The following is a 23,765-nucleotide window of genomic DNA, read 5'->3' on the forward strand; positions in this document are numbered from 1 at the left end:
CATACACTGAAACACATTACCACACACTGAAACCCCTTCCGCACACACTGAAACACATCCCCACACACTGAAACGCCTTCCCCACACACAGAAACACATCCCCACACACTGAAAAACCTTCCCCACAGACTGAAACCCCTTCACCAAACATTGAAACCCCTTCCGCACTCAGTGAAACCCTTCCCCACACACTGAAACCCTTCCCCACACACTGAAACCACTTCCGCACACACTGAAACACTTCCCCACACACAGTGAAACCCCTCCCCACACACTGAAACACTTCCCCACACACTGAAACCCCATCCCCACTCACTGAAACCCCTTCCCCACACACTGAAACCCCTTCACCACTCACTGAAACCCCTTCCCCACACACTGAAACCCCTTCCCGACACAATGAAACCCTTCACCACACACTGAAACCCTTCCCCACACACTGAAACCCCTTCCCCATATACTGAAACCCCTTCCCCACACACTGAAACACCTTCCCCACACACTGAAACCCCTTCCGCACACAGTTAAACCCTTCCCCACTCACTGAAACCCACTCCCCACACACTGAAACCCCTTCCCCTCACACTGAATACCCTTCCGCACACAATGAAACACCTTCCCCACACAATGAAACACCTTCGTCACACACTGAATCCCCTTCCTCACAAACTGAAACCCCTTCCGCAAACAATGAAACACCTTCCCCACACACTGAAACCCCTTCCCCACACACTGAAACACCTTCCGCACACACTGAAACCCCTTCCGCAAACACCGAAACACCTTCCCCACACACTGAAACCCCTTCCCCACACACTGAAACCCCTTCCACACACACTGAAACACCTTCCCCACACGCTGAAACCCATTCCCCACACACTGAAACCCCTTCCGCACACAGTGAAACACTACCCCACACACTGAAACCACTTCCCCACATACTGAAAGACCTTCCCCACACACTGAAACAATTCCCCAAACACTAAAACCCTACCCCACACACTGAAACCCCTTCCCCACATACCGGACCCCCTTCCACTCACAGTTAAACCCTACCCCACACACTGAAACCCCCTCCCCACTCACTGAAACACCTTCCCCACATACTGAAACCCCTTCCGCACACAATGAAAAACCTTTCCCACACATTGAAGCCCGTTCCCCACACTCTGAAACACTTTCCCCACAAACTGAAACCCCTTCCGCACACATTGAAACATCAGCCCCGCACACTGAAACCCCTTCCCCACACACTGAAACCCCTTCCACACACACTGAAACACCTTCCACACACACTGAAACACCTTCCCCACACACTGAAACCCCTTCCGCACACAGTGAAACCCTTCCCCACACACTGAAACCCCTTCGCCACTCACTGAAACACATCCCCACACACTGAAACGACTTCCCCACACACTGAAACACATCCCCACACACTGAAACACCTTCCCCACATACTGAAACCCCTTCCCCAAACACTGAAACCCCTACGGCACTCAGTGAAACTCTTCCCCACACCTAGAAACCCCTTCGCCACAAACTGAAACACCTTCCCCACACGCTGAAACCCTTCCCCACACACTGAAACCCCTTCCCCAAACACTGAAACACTTCCCCACACACTGAAACCCCTTCCCCACACACTGAAACACCGTCCCCACACACTGTAATAATTCCCCACACACTGAAACACTTCCCCACACACAGAAACCCCTTCCCCACACAGTGAAACCCCTTCCACACACACTGAAACACCTTCCCCACACGCTGAAACCCATTCCCCACACACTGAAACCCCTTCCGCACACAGTGAAACCCTTCCCCACACACTGAAACCCCTTCCCCAAACACTGAAACACCTTCCCCACACACTGAAACCCTTCCCCACACACTGAAACCCTTCCCCACACACTGATACCCCTTCCCCACATACTGAAACCCCTTCCCCACACACTGAAACACCTTCCCCACACACTGAAACACCTTCCGCACTCAGTTAAAACTTTCCCCACACACTGAAACCCCCTCCCCACACACTGAAACCCCTTCCCCACACACTGAAACACCTTCCCCACACACTGAAACCCTTCCCCACACACAGAAACACCTTCCGCACAAACTGAAACCCCTACCGCACACACTGAAACACCTTCCCCGCAAACTGAAACCCCTTCCACACACACTGAAACACCTTCCCCAAACACTGAAACCCCTTCCCCACACACTGAAACCCCTTCCACACAGAGTGAAACTCTTCCCCACACACTGAAACCCCTTCCCCATACACTGAAACACATTATCACACACTGAAACCCCTTCCGCACACACTGAAACACATCCCCACACACTGAAACGCCTTCCCCACACACAGAAACACATCCCCACACACTGAAAAACCTTCCCCACAGACTGAAACCCCTTCACCAAACATTGAAACCCCTTCCGCACTCAGTGAAACCCTTCCCCACACACTGAAACCCTTCCCCACACACTGAAACCACTTCCGCACACACTGAAACAGTTCCCCACACACAGTGAAACCCCTCCACACACACTGAAACACTTCCCCACACACTGAAACCCCATCCCCACTCACTGAAACCCCTTCCCCACACACTGAAACCCCTTCACCACTCACTGAAACCCCTTCCCCACACACTGAAACCCCTTCCCGACACAATGAAACCCTTCACCACACACTGAAACCCTTCCCCACACACTGAAACCCCTTCCCCATATACTGAAACCCCTTCCCCACACACTGAAACACCTTCCCCACACACTGAAACCCCTTCCGCACACAGTTAAACCCTTCCCCACACACTGAAACCCACTCCCCACACACTGAAACCCCTTCCCCTCACACTGAATACCCTTCCGCACACAATGAAACACCTTCCCCACACAATGAAACACCTTCGTCACACACTGAATCCCCTTCCCCACAAACTGAAACCCCTTCCGCAAACAATGAAACACCTTCCCCACACACTGAAACCCCTTCCCCACACACTGAAACACCATCCGCACACACTGAAACCCCTTCCGCAAACACCAAAACACCTTCCCCACACACTGAAACCCCTTCCCCACACACTGAAACCCCTTCCACACACACTGAAACACCATCCCCACACGCTGAAACCCATTCCCCACACACTGAAACCCCTTCCGCACACAGTGAAACACTACCCCACACACTGAAACCACTTCCCCACATACTGAAAGACCTTCCCCACACACTGAAACAATTCCCCAAACACTAAAACCCTACCCCACACACTGAAACCCCTTCCCCACATACCGGACCCCCTTCCACTCACAGTTAAACCCTACCCCACACACTGAAACCCCCTCCCCACTCACTGAAACACCTTCCACACACACTGAAACACCTTCCACACACACTGAAACACCTTCTCCACACACTGAAACCCCTTCCGCACACAGTGAAACCCTTCCCCACACACTGAAACCCCTTCGCCACTCACTGAAACACATCCCCACACACTGAAACGACTTCCCCACACACTGAAACACATCCCCACACACTGAAACACCTTCCCCACATACTGAAACCCCTTCCCCAAACACTGAAACCCCTTCCGCACTCAGTGAAACTCTTCCCCACATCTAGAAACCCCTTCGCCACAAACTGAAACACCTTACCCACACGCTGAAACCCTTCCCCACACACTGAAACCCCTTCCCCAAACATTGAAACACTTCCCCACACACTGAAACCCCTTCCCCACACACTGAAACACCGTCCCCACACACTGTAATACTTCCCCACACACTGAAACACTTCCCCACACACAGAAACCCCTTCCCCACACAGTGAAACCCCTTCCACACACACTGAAACACCTTCCCCACACGCTGAAACCCATTCCCCACACACTGAAACCCCTTCCGCACACAGTGAAACCCTTCCCCACACACTAAAACCCCTTCCCCAAACACTGAAACACCTTCCCCACACACTGAAACCCTTCCCCACACACTGAAACCCTTCCCCACACACTGATACCCCTTCCCCACATACTGAAACCCCTTCCCCACACACTGAAACACCTTCCCCACACACTGAAACGCCTTCCGCACTCAGTTAAAACCTTCCCCACACACTGAAACCCCCTCCCCACACACTGAAACCCCTTCCCCACACACTGAAACACCTTCCCCACACACTGAAACCCTTCCCCACACACAGAACCCCCTTCCGCACACTCTCGAAACACTTCCCCACACACTGAAATCCCTTCCCCACACACTGAAACCCCGTCCCCAGTCACTGTAAACCTTCCCCACAGACTGAAACACCTTCCCCACACACTGAAACCCCTTCCCTACCCACTGAAACCCTTCCCCACACACTGAAACCCCTTCCCCACACACAGAAAACCTTCATCACACACTGAAACCCTTCCCCACACACTGAAACCCCTTCCCCACAAACTGAAACACCTTCCCCAGACACTGAAACCTATTCCGCACACAGTTAAACCCTTACCCACACAGTGAAACACCCTCCCCACACACTGAAAACCCTTCCCCTCACACTGAATACACTTCCGAGCACAATGAAACACCTTCCCCACACAATGAAACACCTTTCCCACACACTGAAACACCTTCCACACACACTGAAACACCTTCCCCACATGCGGAAACCACTTCCCCACACACTGAAACACCATCCCCACACACTGCAACCCTTCCCCACACACTGAAACCCTACCCCACACACTGAAACCCCTTCCCCACATACTGAAACCCTTCCCCACACATTGAAACACCTTCCCCACACACTGAAACCCCTTCCGCACATAGTGAAACACTACCCTACACACTGAAACCACTACCCCACACACTGAAACACCATCCCCACACACTGCAACCCTTCCCCACACACTGAAACCCTACCCCACACACTGAAACCCCCTCCCCACTCACTGAAACACCTTCCCCACACACTGAAACCCTTCCGCACACAATGAAAAAACTTTCCCACACATTGAAACCCCTTCCCCACACACTGAAACACCTTCCGCACAAACTGAAACCCCTACCGCACACACTGAAACACCTTCCCCGCAATCTGAAACCCCTTCCACACACACTGAAACCCCTTCCCCACACACTGAAACCCCTTCCACACAGAGTGAATCTCTTCCCCACACACTGAAACCCCTTCCCCATACACTGAAACACATTACCACACACTGAAACCCCTTCCGCACACACTGAAACACATCCCCACACACTGAAACGCCTTCCCCACACACAGAAACACATCCCCACACACTGAAAAACCTTCCCCACAGACTGAAACCCCTTCACCAAACATTGAAACCCCTTCCGCACTCAGTGAAACCCTTCCCCACACACTGAAACCCTTCCCCACACACTGAAACCACTTCCGCACACACTGAAACACTTCCCCACACACAGTGAAACCCCTCCCCACACACTGAAACACTTCCCCACACACTGAAACCCCATCCCCACTCACTGAAACCCCTTCCCCACACACTGAAACCCCTTCACCACTCACTGAAACCCCTTCCCCACACACTGAAACCCCTTCCCGACACAATGATACCCTTCACCACACACTGAAACCCTTCCCCACACACTGAAACCCCTTCCCCATATACTGAAACCCCTTCCCCACACACTGAAACACCTTCCCCACACACTGAAACCCCTTGCGCACACAGTTAAACCCTTCCCCACACACTGAAACCCACTCCCCACACACTGAAACCCCTTCCCCTCACACTGAATACCCTTCCGCACACAATGAAACACCTTCCCCACACAATGAAACACCTTCGTCACACACTGAATCCCCTTCCTCACAAACTGAAACCCCTTCCGCAAACAATGAAACACCTTCCCCACACACTGAAACCCCTTCCCCACCCACTGAAACACCTTCCGCACACACTGAAACCCCTTCCGCAAACACCGAAACACCTTCCCCACACACTGAAACCCCTTCCCCACACACTGAAACCCCTTCCACACACACTGAAACACCTTCCCCACACGCTGAAACCCATTCCCCACACACTGAAACCCCTTCCGCACACAGTGAAACACTACCCCACACACTGAAACCACTTCCCCACATACTGAAAGACCATCCACACACACTGAAACAATTCCCCAAACACTAAAACCCTCCCCCACATACTGAAACCCCTTCCCCACATACCGGACCCCCTTCCACTCACAGTTAAACCCTACCCCACACACTGAAACCCCCTCCCCACTCACTGAAACACCTTCCCCACATACTGAAACCCCTTCCGCACACAATGAAAAACCTTTCCCACACATTGAAGGCCGTTCCCCACACTCTGAAACACCATCCCCACAAACTGAAACCCCTTCCGCACACATTGAAACATCAGCCCCGCACACTGAAACCCCTTCCCCACACACTGAAACCCCTTCCACACACACTGAAACACCTTCCACACACACTGAAACACCTTCCCCACACACTGAAACCCCTTCCGCACACAGTGAAACCCTTCTCCACACACTGAAACCCCTTCGCCACTCACTGAAACACATCCCCACACACTGAAACGACTTCCACACACACTGAAACACCTTCCCCACATACTGAAACCCCTTCCCCAAACACTGAAACCCCTACGGCACTCAGTGAAACTCTTCCCCACACCTAGAAACCCCTTCGCCACAAACTGAAACACCTTCCCCACACGCTGAAACCCTTCCCCACACACTGAAACCCCTTCCCCAAACACTGAAACACTTCCCCACACACTGAAACCCCTTCCCCACACACTGAAACACCGTCCCCACACACTGTAATAATTCCCCACACACTGAAACACTTCCCCACACACAGAAACCCCTTCCCCACACAGTGAAACCCCTTCCACACACACTGAAACACCTTCCCCACACGCTGAAACCCATTCCCCACACACTGAAACCCCTTCCGCACACAGTGAAACCCTTCCCCACACACTGAAACCCCTTCCCCAAACACTGAAACACCTTCCCCACACACTGAAACCCTTCCCCACACACTGAAACCCTTCCCCACACACTGATACCCCTTCCCCACATACTGAAACCCCTTCCCCACACACTGAAACACCTTCCCCACACACTGAAACGCCTTCCGCACTCAGTTAAAACTTTCCCCACACACTGAAACCCCCTCCCCACACACTGAAACCCCTTCCCCACACACTGAAACACCTTCCCCACACACTGAAACCCTTCCCCACACACAGAAACACCTTCCGCACAAACTGACACCCCTACCGCACACACTGAAACACCTTCCCCGCAAACTGAAACCCCTTCCACACACACTGAAACACCTTCCCCACAGACTGAAACCCCTTCCCCACACACTGAAACCCCTTCCACACAGAGTGAAACTCTTCCCCACACACTGAAACCCCTTCCCCATACACTGAAACACATTATCACACACTGAAACCCCTTCCGCACACACTGAAACACATCCCCACACACTGAAACGCCTTCCCCACACACAGAAACACATCCCCACACACTGAAAAACCTTCCCCACAGACTGAAACCCCTTCACCAAACATTGAAACCCCTTCCGCACTCAGTGAAACCCTTCCCCACACACTGAAACCCTTCCCCACACACTGAAACCACTTCCGCACACACTGAAACAGTTCCCCACACACAGTGAAACCCCTCCACACACACTGAAACACTTCCCCACACACTGAAACCCCATCCCCACTCACTGAAACCCCTTCCCCACACACTGAAACCCCTTCACCACTCACTGAAACCCCTTCCCCACACACTGAAACCCCTTCCCGACACAATGAAACCCTTCACCACACACTGAAACCCTTCCCCACACACTGAAACCCCTTCCCCATATACTGAAACCCCTTCCCCACACACTGAAACACCTTCCCCACACACTGAAACCCCTTCCGCACACAGTTAAACCCTACCCCACACACTGAAACCCACTCCCCACACACTGAAACCCCTTCCCCTCACACTGAATACCCTTCCGCACACAATGAAACACCTTCCCCACACAATGAAACACCTTCGTCACACACTGAATCCCCTTCCCCACAAACTGAAACCCCTTCCGCAAACAATGAAACACCTTCCCCACACACTGAAACCCCTTCCCCACACACTGAAACACCTTCCGCACACACTGAAACCCCTTCCGCAAACACCAAAACACCTTCCCCACACACTGAAACCCCTTCCCCACACACTGAAACCCCTTCCACACACACTGAAACACCATCCCCACACGCTGAAACCCATTCCCCACACACTGAAACCCCTTCCGCACACAGTGAAACACTACCCCACACACTGAAACCACTTCCCCACATACTGAAAGACCTTCCCCACACACTGAAACAATTCCCCAAACACTAAAACCCTACCCCACACACTGAAACCCCTTCCCCACATACCGGACCCCCTTCCACTCACAGTTAAACCCTACCCCACACACTGAAACCCCCTCCCCACTCACTGAAACACCTTCCACACACACTGAAACACCTTCCACACACACTGAAACACCTTCTCCACACACTGAAACCCCTTCCGCACACAGTGAAACCCTTCCCCACACACTGAAACCCCTTCGCCACTCACTGAAACACATCCCCACACACTGAAACGACTTCCCCACACACTGAAACACATCCCCACACACTGAAACACCTTCCCCACATACTGAAACCCCTTCCCCAAACACTGAAACCCCTTCCGCACTCAGTGAAACTCTTCCCCACATCTAGAAACCCCTTCGTCACAAACTGAAACACCTTCCCCACACGCTGAAACCCTTCCCCACACACTGAAACCCCTTCCCCAAACATTGAAACACTTCCCCACACACTGAAACCCCTTCCCCACACACTGAAACACCGTCCCCACACACTGTAATACTTCCCCACACACTGAAACACTTCCCCACACACAGAAACCCCTTCCCCACACAGTGAAACCCCTTCCACACACACTGAAACACCTTCCCCACACGCTGAAACCCATTCCCCACACACTGAAACCCCTTCCGCACACAGTGAAACCCTTCCCCACACACTGAAACCCCTTCCCCAAACAATGAAACACCTTCCCCACACACTGAAACCCTTCCCCACACACTGAAACCCTTCCCCACACACTGATACCCCTTCCCCACATACTGAAACCCCTTCCCCACACACTGAAACACCTTCCCCACACACTGAAACGCCTTCCGCACTCAGTTAAAACCTTCCCCACACACTGAAACCCCCTCCCCACACACTGAAACCCCTTCCCCACACACTGAAACACCTTCCCCACACACTGAAACCCTTCCCCACACACAGAACCCCCTTCCGCACACTCTCGAAACTCTTCCCCACACACTGAAATCCCTTCCCCACACACTGAAACCCCGTCCCCAGTCACTGTAAACCTTCCCCACAGACTGAAACACCTTCCCCACACACTGAAACCCCTTCCCTACCCACTGAAACCCTTCCCCACACACTGAAACCCCTTCCCCACACACAGAAAACCTTCATCACACACTGAAACCCTTCCCCACACACTGAAACCCCTTCCCCACAAACTGAAACACCTTCCCCAGACACTGAAACCTATTCCGCACACAGTTAAACCCTTACCCACACAGTGAAACACCCTCCCCACACACTGAAAACCCTTCCCCTCACACTGAATACACTTCCGAGCACAATGAAACACCTTCCCCACACAATGAAACACCTTTCCCACACACTGAAACACCTTCCACACACACTGAAACACCTTCCCCACATGCGGAAACCACTTCCCCACACACTGAAACACCATCCCCACACACTGCAACCCTTCCCCACACACTGAAACCCTACCCCACACACTGAAACCCCTTCCCCACATACTGAAACCCTTCCCCACACATTGAAACACCTTCCCCACACACTGAAACCCCTTCCGCACATAGTGAAACACTACCCTACACACTGAAACCACTACCCCACACACTGAAACACCATCCCCACACACTGCAACCCTTCCCCACACACTGAAACCCTACCCCACACACTGAAACCCCCTCCCCACTCACTGAAACACCTTCCCCACACACTGAAACCCTTCCGCACACAATGAAAAAACTTTCCCACACATTGAAACCCCTTCCCCACACACTGAAACACCTTCCGCACAAACTGAAACCCCTACCGCACACACTGAAACACCTTCCCCGCAATCTGAAACCCCTTCCACACACACTGAAACACCTTCCCCACACACTGAAACCCCTTCCCCACACACTGAAACCCCTTCCACACAGAGTGAATCTCTTCCCCACACACTGAAACCCCTTCCCCATACACTGAAACACATTACCACACACTGTAACCCCTTCCGCACACACTGAAACACATCCCCACACACTGAAACGCCTTCCCCACACACAGAAACACATCCCCACACACTGAAAAACCTTCCCCACAGACTGAAACCCCTTCACCTAACATTGAAACCCCTTCCGCACTCAGTGAAACCCTTCCCCACACACTGAAACCCTTCCCCACACACTGAAACCACTTCCGCACACACTGAAACACTTCCCCACACACAGTGAAACCCCTCCCCACACACTGAAACACTTCCCCAAACACTGAAACCCCATCCCCACTCACTGAAACCCCTTCCCCACACACTGAAACCCCTTCACCACTCACTGAAACCCCTTCCCCACACACTGAAACCCCTTCCCGACACAATGAAACCCTTCACCACACACTGAAACCCTTCCCCACACACTGAAACCCCTTCCCCATATACTGAAACCCCTTCCCCACACACTGAAACACCTTCCCCACACACTGAAACCCCTTCCGCACACAGTTAAACCCTTCCCCACACACTGAAACCCACTCCCCACACACTGAAACCCCTTCCCCTCACACTGAATACCCTTCCGCACACAATGAAACACCTTCCCCACACAATGAAACACCTTCGTCACACACTGAATCCCCTTCCTCACAAACTGAAACCCCTTCCGCAAACAATGAAACACCTTCCCCACACACTGAAACCCCTTCCCCACACACTGAAACACCTTCCGCACACACTGAAACCCCTTCCGCAAACACCGAAACACCTTCCCCACACACTGAAACCCCTTCCCCACACACTGAAACCCCTTCCACACACACTGAAACACCTTCCCCACACGCTGAAACCCATTCCCCACACACTGAAACCCCTTCCGCACACAGTGAAACACTACCCCACACACTGAAACCACTTCCCCACATACTGAAAGACCTTCCCCACACACTGAAACAATTCCCCAAACACTAAAACCCTACCCCACACACTGAAACCCCTTCCCCACATACCGGACCCCCTTCCACTCACAGTTAAACCCTACCCCACACACTGAAACCCCCTCCCCACTCACTGAAACACCTTCCCCACATACTGAAACCCCTTCCGCACACAATGAAAAACCTTTCCCACACATTGAAGCCCGTTCCCCACAATCTGAAACACCATCCCCACAAACTGAAACCCCTTCCGCACACATTGAAACATCAGCCCCGCACACTGAAACCCCTTCCCCACATACTGAAACCCCTTCCACACACACTGAAACACCTTCCACACACACTGAAACACCTTCCCCACACACTGAAACCCCTTCCGCACACAGTGAAACCCTTCCCCACACACTGAAACCCCTTCGCCACTCACTGAAACACATCCCCACACACTGAAACGACTTCCCCACACACTGAAACACATCCCCACACACTGAAACACCTTCCCCACATACTGAAACCCCTTCCCCAAACACTGAAACCCCTACGGCACTCAGTGAAACTCTTCCCCACACCTAGAAACCCCTTCGCCACAAACTGAAACACCTTCCCCACACGCTGAAACCCTTCCCCACACACTGAAACCCCTTCCCCAAACACTGAAACACTTCCCCACACACTGAAACCCCTTCCCCACACACTGAAACACCGTCCCCACACACTGTAATAATTCCCCACACACTGAAACACTTCCCCACACACAGAAACCCCTTCACCACACAGTGAAACCCCTTCCACACACACTGAAACACCTTCCCCACACGCTGAAACCCATTCCCCACACACTGAAACCCCTTCCGCACACAGTGAAACCCTTCCCCACACACTGAAACCCCTTCCCCAAACACTGAAACACCTTCCCCAGACACTGAAACCCTTCCCCACACACTGAAACCCTTCCCCACACACTGATACCCCTTCCCCACATACTGAAACCCCTTCCCCACACACTGAAACGCCTTCCGCACTCAGTTAAAACTTTCCCCACACACTGAAACCCCCTCCCCACACACTGAAACCCCTTCCCCACACACTGAAACACCTTCCCCACACACTGAAACCCTTCCCCACACACAGAAACACCTTCCGCACAAACTGAAACCCCTACCGCACACACTGAAACACCTTCCCCGCAAACTGAAACCCCTTCCGCACACACTGAAACACCTTCCCCAAACACTGAAACCCCTTCCCCACACACTGAAACCCCTTCCACACAGAGTGAAACTCTTCCCCACACACTGAAACCCCTTCCCCATACACTGAAACACATTATCACACACTGAAACCCCTTCCGCACACACTGAAACACATCCCCACACACTGAAACGCCTTCCCCACACACAGAAACACATCCCCACACACTGAAAAACCTTCCCCACAGACTGAAACCCCTTCACCAAACATTGAAACCCCTTCCGCACTCAGTGAAACCCTTCCCCACACACTGAAACCCTTCCCCACACACTGAAACCACTTCCGCACACACTGAAACAGTTCCCCACACACAGTGAAACCCCTCCACACACACTGAAACACTTCCCCACACACTGAAACCCCATCCCCACTCACTGAAACCCCTTCCCCACACACTGAAACCCCTTCACCACTCACTGAAACCCCTTCCCCACACACTGAAACCCCTTCCCGACACAATGAAACCCTTCACCACACACTGAAACCCTTCCCCACACACTGAAACCCCTTCCCCATATACTGAAACCCCTTCCCCACACACTGAAACACCTTCCCCACACACTGAAACCCCTTCCGCACACAGTTAAACCCTTCCCCACACACTGAAACCCACTCCCCACACACTGAAACCCCTTCCCCTCACACTGAATACCCTTCCGCACACAATGAAACACCTTCCCCACACAATGAAACACCTTCGTCACACACTGAATCCCCTTCCCCACAAACTGAAACCCCTTCCGCAAACAATGAAACACCTTCCCCACACACTGAAACCCCTTCCCCACACACTGAAACACCTTCCGCACACACTGAAACCCCTTCCGCAAACACCAAAACACCTTCCCCACACACTGAAACCCCTTCCCCACACACTGAAACCCCTTCCACACACACTGAAACACCATCCCCACACGCTGAAACCCATTCCCCACACACTGAAACCCCTTCCGCACACAGTGAAACACTACCCCACACACTGAAACCACTTCCCCACATACTGAAAGACCTTCCCCACACACTGAAACAATTCCCCAAACACTAAAACACTACCCCACACACTGAAACCCCTTCCCCACATACCGGACCCCCTTCCACTCACAGTTAAACCCTACCCCACACACTGAAACCCCCTCCCCACTCACTGAAACACCTTCCACACACACTGAAGCACCTTCCACACACACTGAAACACCTTCTCCACACACTGAAACCCCTTCCGCACACAGTGAAACCCTTCCCCACACACTGAAACCCCTTCGCCACTCACTGAAACACATCCCCACACACTGAAACGACTTCCCCACACACTGAAACACATCCCCACACACTGAAACACCTTCCCCACATACTGAAACCCCTTCCCCAAACACTGAAACCCCTTCCGCACTCAGTGAAACTCTTCCCCACATCTAGAAACCCCTTCGCCACAAACTGAAACACCTTCCCCACACGCTGAAACCCTTCCCCACACACTGAAACCCCTTCCCCAAACATTGAAACACTTCCCCACACACTGAAACCCCTTCCCCACACACTGAAACACCGTCCCCACACACTGTAATACTTCCCCACACACTGAAACACTTCCCCACACACAGAAACCCCTTCCCCACACAGTGAAACCCCTTCCACACACACTGAAACACCTTCCCCACACGCTGAAACCCATTCCCCACACACTGAAACCCCTTCCGCACACAGTGAAACCCTTCCCCACACACTGAAACCCCTTCCCCAAACACTGAAACACCTTCCCCACACACTGAAACCCTTCCCCACACACTGAAACCCTTCCCCACACACTGATACCCCTTCCCCACATACTGAAACCCCTTCCCCACACACTGAAACACCTTCCCCACACACTGAAACGCCTTCCGCACTCAGTTAAAACCTTCCCCACACACTGAAACCCCCTCCCCACACACTGAAACCCCTTCCCCACACACTGAAACGCCTTCCCCACACACTGAAACCCTTCCCCACACACAGAACCCCCTTCCGCACACTCTCGAAACACTTCCCCACACACTGAAATCCCTTCCCCACACACTGAAACCCCGTCCCCAGTCACTGTAAACCTTCCCCACAGACTGAAACACCTTCCCCACACACTGAAACCCCTTCCCTACCCACTGAAACCCTTCCCCACACACTGAAACCCCTTCCCCACACACAGAAAACCTTCATCACACACTGAAACCCTTCCCCACATACTGAAACCCCTTCCCCACAAACTGAAACACCTTCCCCAGACACTGAAACCTATTCCGCACACAGTTAAACCCTTACCCACACAGTGAAACCCCCTCCCCACACACTGAAAACCCTTCCCCTCACACTGAATACCCTTCCGAGCACAATGAAACACCTTCCCCACACAATGAAACACCTTTCCCACACACTGAATCCCCTTCCCCACAAACTGAAACCCCTTCCGCACACCATGAAACACCTTCCCCTCAAACTGAAAGCCCTTCCCCACTCACTGAAAACCCTTCCCCGCACACTGAAACCCCTTCCACAAACACTGAAACACCTTCCCCACACACTGAAACCCATTCCCCATACACTGAAACCCCTTCCGCACTCAGTGAAACCCTTCCCCAAACCCTGACACCCCTTCCCCAAACACTGAAACACATCCCCACACACTGAAACCCCTTCCTCACACACTGAAACACAACCTCACACACTGAAATCCCTTCCCCACACACTGAAACACATCCCCACCCACTGAAACCACTTCCCCACACTCTGAAACCCCTTCCCCACAAACTGAAACCCATTCCCCACACACTGAAACCCCTTCCCCACACACTGAAACACCTTCCCCACACACTGAAACCCTTCCCCACACACTGAAACCACTTCCACACACACTGAAACACTTCCCCACACACTGAAACCCCTTCCCCACACACTGAAACACTTCCCCACACACTGAAACCCCATCCACACACACTGAAACCGCTTCCCCACACACTGAAACCCCTTCACCAATCACTGAAACCCCTTCCCCACACACTGAAACCCCTTCCCCAAACAATGAAACCCTTCACCACACACTGAAACCCTTCCCCACACACTGAAACCCCTTCCCCACTTACTGAAACCCCTTCCCCACACACTGAAACACCTTCCCCACACACTGAAACCCCTTCTCCTCACACTGAATACCCTTCCGCACACAATGAAACACTTTCCCCACACAATGAAACACCTTCGTCACACACTGAATCCCCTTCCCCACAAACTGAAACCCCTTCCGCACACAATGAAACACCTTCCCCACACACCGAAACCCCTTCCCCACACACTGAAACACCTTCCACACACACTGAAACACCTTCCCCACATGCGGAAACCACTTCCCCACACACTGAAACACCATCCCCACACACTGCAACCCTTCCCCACACACTGAAACCCTACCCCACACACTGAAACCCCTTCCCCACATACTGAAACCCTTCCCCACACATTGAAACACCTTCCCCACACACTGAAACCCCTTCCGCACATAGTAAAACAAAACCCTACACACTGAAACCACTTCCCCACACACTGAAACACCATCCCCACACACTGCAACCCTTCCCCACACACTGAAACCCTACCCCACACACTGAAACCCCCTCCCCACTCACTGAAACACCTTCCCCACACACTGAAACCCCTTCCCCACACACTGAAACCCCTTCCACACACACTGAAACACCTTCCCCACACGCTGAAACCCATTCCCCACACACTGAAACCCCTTCCGCACACAGTGAAACACTACCCCACACACTGAAACCACTTCCCCACATACTGAAAGACCTTCCCCACACACTGAAACAATTCCCCAAACACTAAAACCCTACCCCACACACTGAAACCCCTTCCCCACATACCGGACCCCCTTCCACTCACAGTTAAACCCTACCCCACATACTGAAACTCCCTCCCCACTCACTGAAACACCTTCCCCACATACTGAAACCCCTTCCGCACACATTGAAACATCAGCCCCGCACACTGAAACCCCTTCCCCACACACTGAAACCCCTTCCACACACACTGAAACACCTTCCACACACACTGAAACACCTTCTCCACACACTGAAACCCCTTCCGCACACAGTGAAACCCTTCCCCACACACTGAAACCCCTTCGCCACTCACTGAAACACATCCCCACACACTGAAACGACTTCCCCACACACTGAAACACATCCCCACACACTGAAACACCTTCCCCACATACTGAAACCCCTTCCCCAAACACTGAAACCCCTTCCGCACTCAGTGAAACTCTTCCCCACACCTAGAAACCCCTTCGCCACAAACTGAAACAACTTCCCCACACGCTGAAACCCTTCCCCACACACTGAAACCCCTTCCCCAAACATTGAAACACTTCCCCACACACTGAAACCCCTTCCCCACACACTGAAACACCGTCCCCACACACTGTAATACTTCCCCACACATTGAAACACTTCCCCACACACAGAAACCCCTTCCCCACACAGTGAAACCCCTTCCACACACACTGAAACACCTTCCCCACACGCTGAAACCCATTCCCCACACACTGAAACCCCTTCCGCACACAGTGAAACCCTTCCCCACACACTGAAACCCCTTCCCCAAACACTGAAACACCTTCCCCACACACTGAAACCCTTCCCCACACACTGAAACCCTTCCCCACACACTGATACCCCTTCCCCACATACTGAAACCCCTTCCCCACACACTGAAACACCTTCCCCACACACTGAAACGCCTTCCGCACTCAGTTAAAACCTTCCCCACACACTGAAACCCCCTCCCCACACACTGAAACCCCTTCCCCACACAATGAAACACCTTCCCCACACACTGAAACCCTTCCCCACACACAGAACCCCCTTCCGCACACTCTTGAAACTCTTCCCCACACACTGAAATCCCTTCCCCACACACTGAAACCCCGTCCCGAGTCACTGTAAACCTTCCCCACAGACTGAAACACCTTCCCCACACACTGAAACCCCTTCCCTACACACTGAAACCCTTCCCCACACACTGAAACCCCTTCCCCACACACAGAAAACCTTCATCACACACTGAAACGCTTCCCCACACACTGAAACCCCTTCCCCACAAACTGAAACACCTTCCCCAGACACTGAAACCTATTCCGCACACAGTTAAACCCTTACCCACACAGTGAAACCCCCTCCCCACACACTGAAAACCCTTCCCCTCACACTGAATACCCTTCCGAGCACAATGAAACACCTTCCCCACACAATGAAACACCTTTCCCACACACTGAATCCCCTTCCCCACAAACTGAAACCCCTTCCGCACACCATGAAACACCTTCCCCTCAAACTGAAAGCCCTTCCCCACTCACTGAAAACCCTTCCCCGCACACTGAAACCCCTTCCACAAACACTGAAACACCTTCCCCACACACTGAAACCCATTCCCCATACACTGAAACCCCTTCCGCACTCAGTGAAACCCTTCCCCATACCCTGACACCCCTTCCCCAAACACTGAAACACATCCCCACACACTGAAACCCCTTCCTCACACACTGAAACACAACCTCACACACTGAAATCCCTTCCCCACACACTGAAACACATCCCCACCCACTGAAACCACTTCCCCACACTCTGAAACCCCTTCCCCACAAACTGAAACCCATTCCCCACACACTGAAACCCCTTCCCCACACTCTGATACACCTTCCCCACACACTGAAACCCTTCCCCACACACTGAAACCACTTCCACACACACTGAAACACTTCCCCACACACTGAAACCCCTTCCCCACACACTGAAACACTTCCCCACACACTGAAACCCCATCCACACACACTGAAAACGCTTCCCCACACACTGAAACCCCTTCACCAATCACTGAAACCCCTTCCCCACACACTGAAACCCCTTCCCCAAACAATGAAACCCTTCACCACACACTGAAACCCTTCCCCACACACTGAAACCCCTTCCCCACTTACTGAAACCCCTTCCCCACACACTGCAACACCTTCCCGACACACTGTAACCCCTTCCCCACACACTGAATACCCTTCCGCACACAATGAAACACTTTCCCCACACAATGTAACACCTTCGTCACACACTGAATCCCCTTCCCCACAAACTGAAACCCCTTCCGCACACAATGAAACACCTTCACCACACACCGAAACCCCTTCCCCACACACTGAAACACCTTCCACACACACTGAAGCACCTTCCCCACATGCGGAAACCACTTCCCCACACACTGAAACACCATCCCCACACACTGCAACCCTTCCCCACACACTGAAACCCTACCCCACACACTGAAACCCCTTCCCCACATACTGAAACCCTTCCCCACACATTGAAACACCTTCCCCACACACTGAAACCCCTTCCGCACATAGTGAAACACTACCCTACACACTGAAACCACTTCCCCACACACTGAAACACCATCCCCACACACTGCAACCCTTCCCCACACACTGAAACCCTACCCCACACACTGAAACCCCCTCCCCACTCACTGAAACACCTTCCCCACACACTGAAACCCTTCCACACACAATGAAAAAACTTTCCCACACATTGAAACCCCTTCCCCACACACTGAAACACCTTCCGCACAAACTGAAACCCCGACCGCACACACTGAAACAACTTCCCCGCAAACTGAAACCCCTTCCACACACACTGAAACACCTTCCCCACACACTGAAACCCCTTCCTCACACACTGAAACCCCTTCCACACAGAGTGAAACTCTTCCCCACACACTGAAACCCCTTCCCCATACACTGAAACACATTACCACACACTGAAACCCCTTCCGCACACACTGAAACACATCCCCACACACTGAAACGCCTTCCCCACACACAGAAACACATCCCCACACACTGAAAAACCTTCCCCACAGACTGAAACCCCTTCACCAAACATTGAAACCCCTTCCGCACTCAGTGAAACCCTTCCCCACACACTGAAACCCTTCCCCTCACACTGAAACCACTTCCGCACACACTGAAACACTTCCCCACACACAGTGAAACCCCTCCCCACACACTGAAACACTTCCCCACACACTGAAACCCCATCCCCACTCACTGAAACCCCTTCCCCACACACTGAAACCCCTTCACCACACACTGAAACCCCTTCCCCACACACTGAAACCCCTTCCCGACACAATGAAACCCTTCACCACACACTGAAACCCTTCCCCACACACTGAAACCCCTTCCCCATATACTGAAACCCCTTCCCCACACACTGAAACACCTTCCCCACACACTGAAACCCCTTCCGCACACAGTTAAACCCTTCCCCACACACTGAAACCCACTCCCCACACACTGAAACCCCTTCCCCTCACACTGAATACCCTTCCGCACACAATGAAACACCTTCCCCACACAATGAAACACCTTCGTCACACACTGAATCCCCTTCCCCACACACTGAAACCCCTTCCGCAAACAATGAAACACCTTCCCCACACACTGAAACCCCTTCCCCACACACTGAAACACCTTCCGCACACACTGAAACCCCTTCCGCAAACACCGAAACACCTTCCCCACACACTGAAACCCCTTCCCCACACACTGAAACCCCTTCCACACACACTGAAACACCTTCCCCACACGCTGAAACCCATTCCCCACATACTGAAACCCCTTCCGCACACAGTGAAACACTACCCCACACACTGAAACCACTTCCCCAAACACTAAAACCCTACCCCACACACTGAAACCCCTTCCCCACATACCGGACCACCTTCCACTCACAGTTAAACCCTACCCCACACACTGAAACCCCCTCCCCACTCACTGAAACACCTTCCCCACATACTGAAACCCCTTCCGCACACAATGAAAAGCCTTTCCCACACATTGAAGCCCGTTCCCCACACTCTGAAACACCATCCCCACAAACTGAAACCCCTTCCGCACACATTGAAACATCAGCCCCGCACACTGAAACCCCTTCCCCACACACTGAAACCCCTTCCACACACACTGAAACACCTTCCACACACACTGAAACACCTTCCCCACACACTGAAACCCCTTCCGCACACAGTGAAACCCTTCCCCACACACTGAAACCCCTTCGCCACTCACTGAAACACATCCCCACACACTGAAACGACTTCCCCACTCACTGAAACACATCCCCACACACTGAAACACCTTCCCCACATACTGAAACCCCTTCCCCAAACACTGAAACCCCTTTTGCACTCAGTGAAACTCTTCCCCACACCTAGAAACCCCTTCACCACAAAGTGAAACACCTTCCCCACACGCTGAAACCCTTCCCCACACACTGAAACCCCTTCCCCAAACACAGAAACACTTCCCCACACACTGAAACCCCTTCCCCACACACTGAAACACCGTCCCCACACACTGTAATACTTCCCCACACACTGAAACACTTCCCCACACACAGAAACCCCTTCCCCACACAGTGAAACCCCTTCCACACACACTGAAACACCTTCCCCACACGCTGAAACCCATTCCCCACACACTGAAACCCCTTCCGCACACAGTGAAACCCTTCCCCACACACTGAAGCCCCTTCCCCAAACACTGAAACACCTTCCCCACACACTGAAACCCTTCCCCACACACTGAAACCCTTCCCCACACACTGATACCCCTTCCCCACATACTGAAACCCCTTCCCCACACACTGAAACACCTTCCCCACACACTGAAACGCCTTCCGCACTCAGTTAAAACCTTCCCCACACACTGAAACCCCCTCCCCACACACTGAAACCCCTGCCCCACACACTGAAACACCTTCCCCACACACTGAAACCCTTCCCCACACACAGAACCCCCTTCCGCACACTCTCGAAACACTTCCCCACACACTGAAATCCCTTCCCCACACACTGAAACCCCGTCCCCAGTCACTGTAAACCTTCCCCACAGACTGAAACACCTTCCCCACACACTGAAACCCCTTCCCTACACACTGAAACCCTTCCCCACACACTGAAACCCCTTCCCCACACACAGAAAACCTTCATCACACACTGAAACCCTTCCCCACACACTAAAACCCCTTCCCCACAAACTGAAACACCTTCCCCAGACACTGAAACCTATTCCGCACACAGTTAAACCCTTACCCACACAGTGAAACTCCGTCCCCACACACTGAAAACCCTTCCCCTCACACTGAATACCCTTCCGAGCACAATGAAACACCTTCCCCACACAATGAAACACCTTTCCCACACACTGAATCCCCTTCCCCCACAAACTGAAACCCCTTCCGCACACCATGAAACACCTTCCCCTCAAACTGAAAGCCCTTCCCCACTCACTGAAAACCCTTCCCCGCACACTGAAACCCCTTCCACAAACACTGAAACACCTTCCCCACACACTGAAACCCATTCCCCATACACTGAAACCCCTTCCGCACTCAGTGAAACCCTTCCCCAAACCCTGACACCCCTTCCCCAAACACTGAAACACATCCCCACACACTGAAACCCCTTCCTCACACACTGAAACACAACCTCACACACTGAAACCCCTTCCCCACACACTGAAACACATCCCCACCCACAGAAACCCCTTCCCCACACTCTGAAACACCTTCCCCACAAACTGAAAGCCATTCCCCACACACTGTAACCCCTTCCCCACACACTGAAACACCTTCCCCACACACTGAAACCCTTCCCCACACACTGAAACCACTTCCACACACACTGAAACACTTCCCCACACACTGAAACCCCTTCCCCACACACTGAAACACTTCCCCACACACTGAAACCCCATCCACACACACTGAAACCGCTTCCCCACACACTGAAACCCCTTCACCAATCACTGAAACCCCTTCCCCACACACTGAAACCCCTTCCCCAAACAATGAAACCCTTCACCACACACTGAAACCCTTCCCCACACACTGAAACCCCTTCCCCACTTACTGAAACCCCTTCCCCACACACTGAAACACCTTCCCCACACACTGAAACCCCTTCTCCTCACACTGAATACCCTTCCGCAAACAATGAAACACTTTCCCCACACAATGAAACACCTTCGTCGCACACTGAATCCCCTTCCCCACAAACTGAAACCCCTTCCGCACACAATGAAACACCTTCCCCACACACCGAATCCCCTTCCCCACACACTGAAACACCTTCCACACACACTGAAACACCTTCCCCACATGCGGAAACCAATTCCCCACACACTGAAACCCCTTCCGCACATCGTGAAACACTACCCTACACACTGAAACCACTTCCCCACACACTGAAACACCATCCCCACACACTGCAACCCTTCCCCACACACTGAAACCCTACCCCACACACTGAAACACCTTCCCCACATACTGAAACCCTTCCCCACACATTGAAACACCTTCCCCACACACTGAAACCCCTTCCGCACATAGTGAAATACTACCCTACACACTGAAACCACTTCCCCACACACTGAAACACCATCCCCACACACTGCAACCCTTCCCCACACACTGAAACCCTACCCCACACACTGAAACCCCTTCCCCACATACTGAAACACCTTCCGCACACACTGAAACACCTTCCCCGCACACTGAAACTCCTTCCCCACACACTGAAACCCCTTCCACACAAACTGAAACACCTTTCCCACACACTGACACCCCGTCCCCACACACTGAAACTCTTCTGCACACAGTGAAACTCTTCCCCACACACTGACATCCCGTCCCCACACACTGAAACACATCCCCACACACTGAAACGCCTTCCCCACACACTGAAACACATCCGCACACACTGAAACTCCTTTCCCACACACTGAAACCCCTTCCCAAAACACTGAAACCCCTTCACCACACACTGAAACCTCTTCCCCACACACTGAAACCCCTTCCCCACACAATGAAACCCTTCACCACACACTGAAACCCTTCCCCACACACTGAAACACCTTCCGCACACACTGAAACACCTCCCCACACACTGAAACCCCTTCCCCACTCTCTGAAACCCCTTCCCCACACACTGAAGCCCCTTCACCACACACTGAAACCTCTTCCCCACACACTGAAACCCCTTCCCCACACAATGAAACCC

This window comes from Heterodontus francisci, chromosome 24 (genome assembly GCF_036365525.1).
Source record: "Heterodontus francisci isolate sHetFra1 chromosome 24, sHetFra1.hap1, whole genome shotgun sequence".
Lineage (NCBI taxonomy): Eukaryota > Metazoa > Chordata > Chondrichthyes > Heterodontiformes > Heterodontidae > Heterodontus > Heterodontus francisci.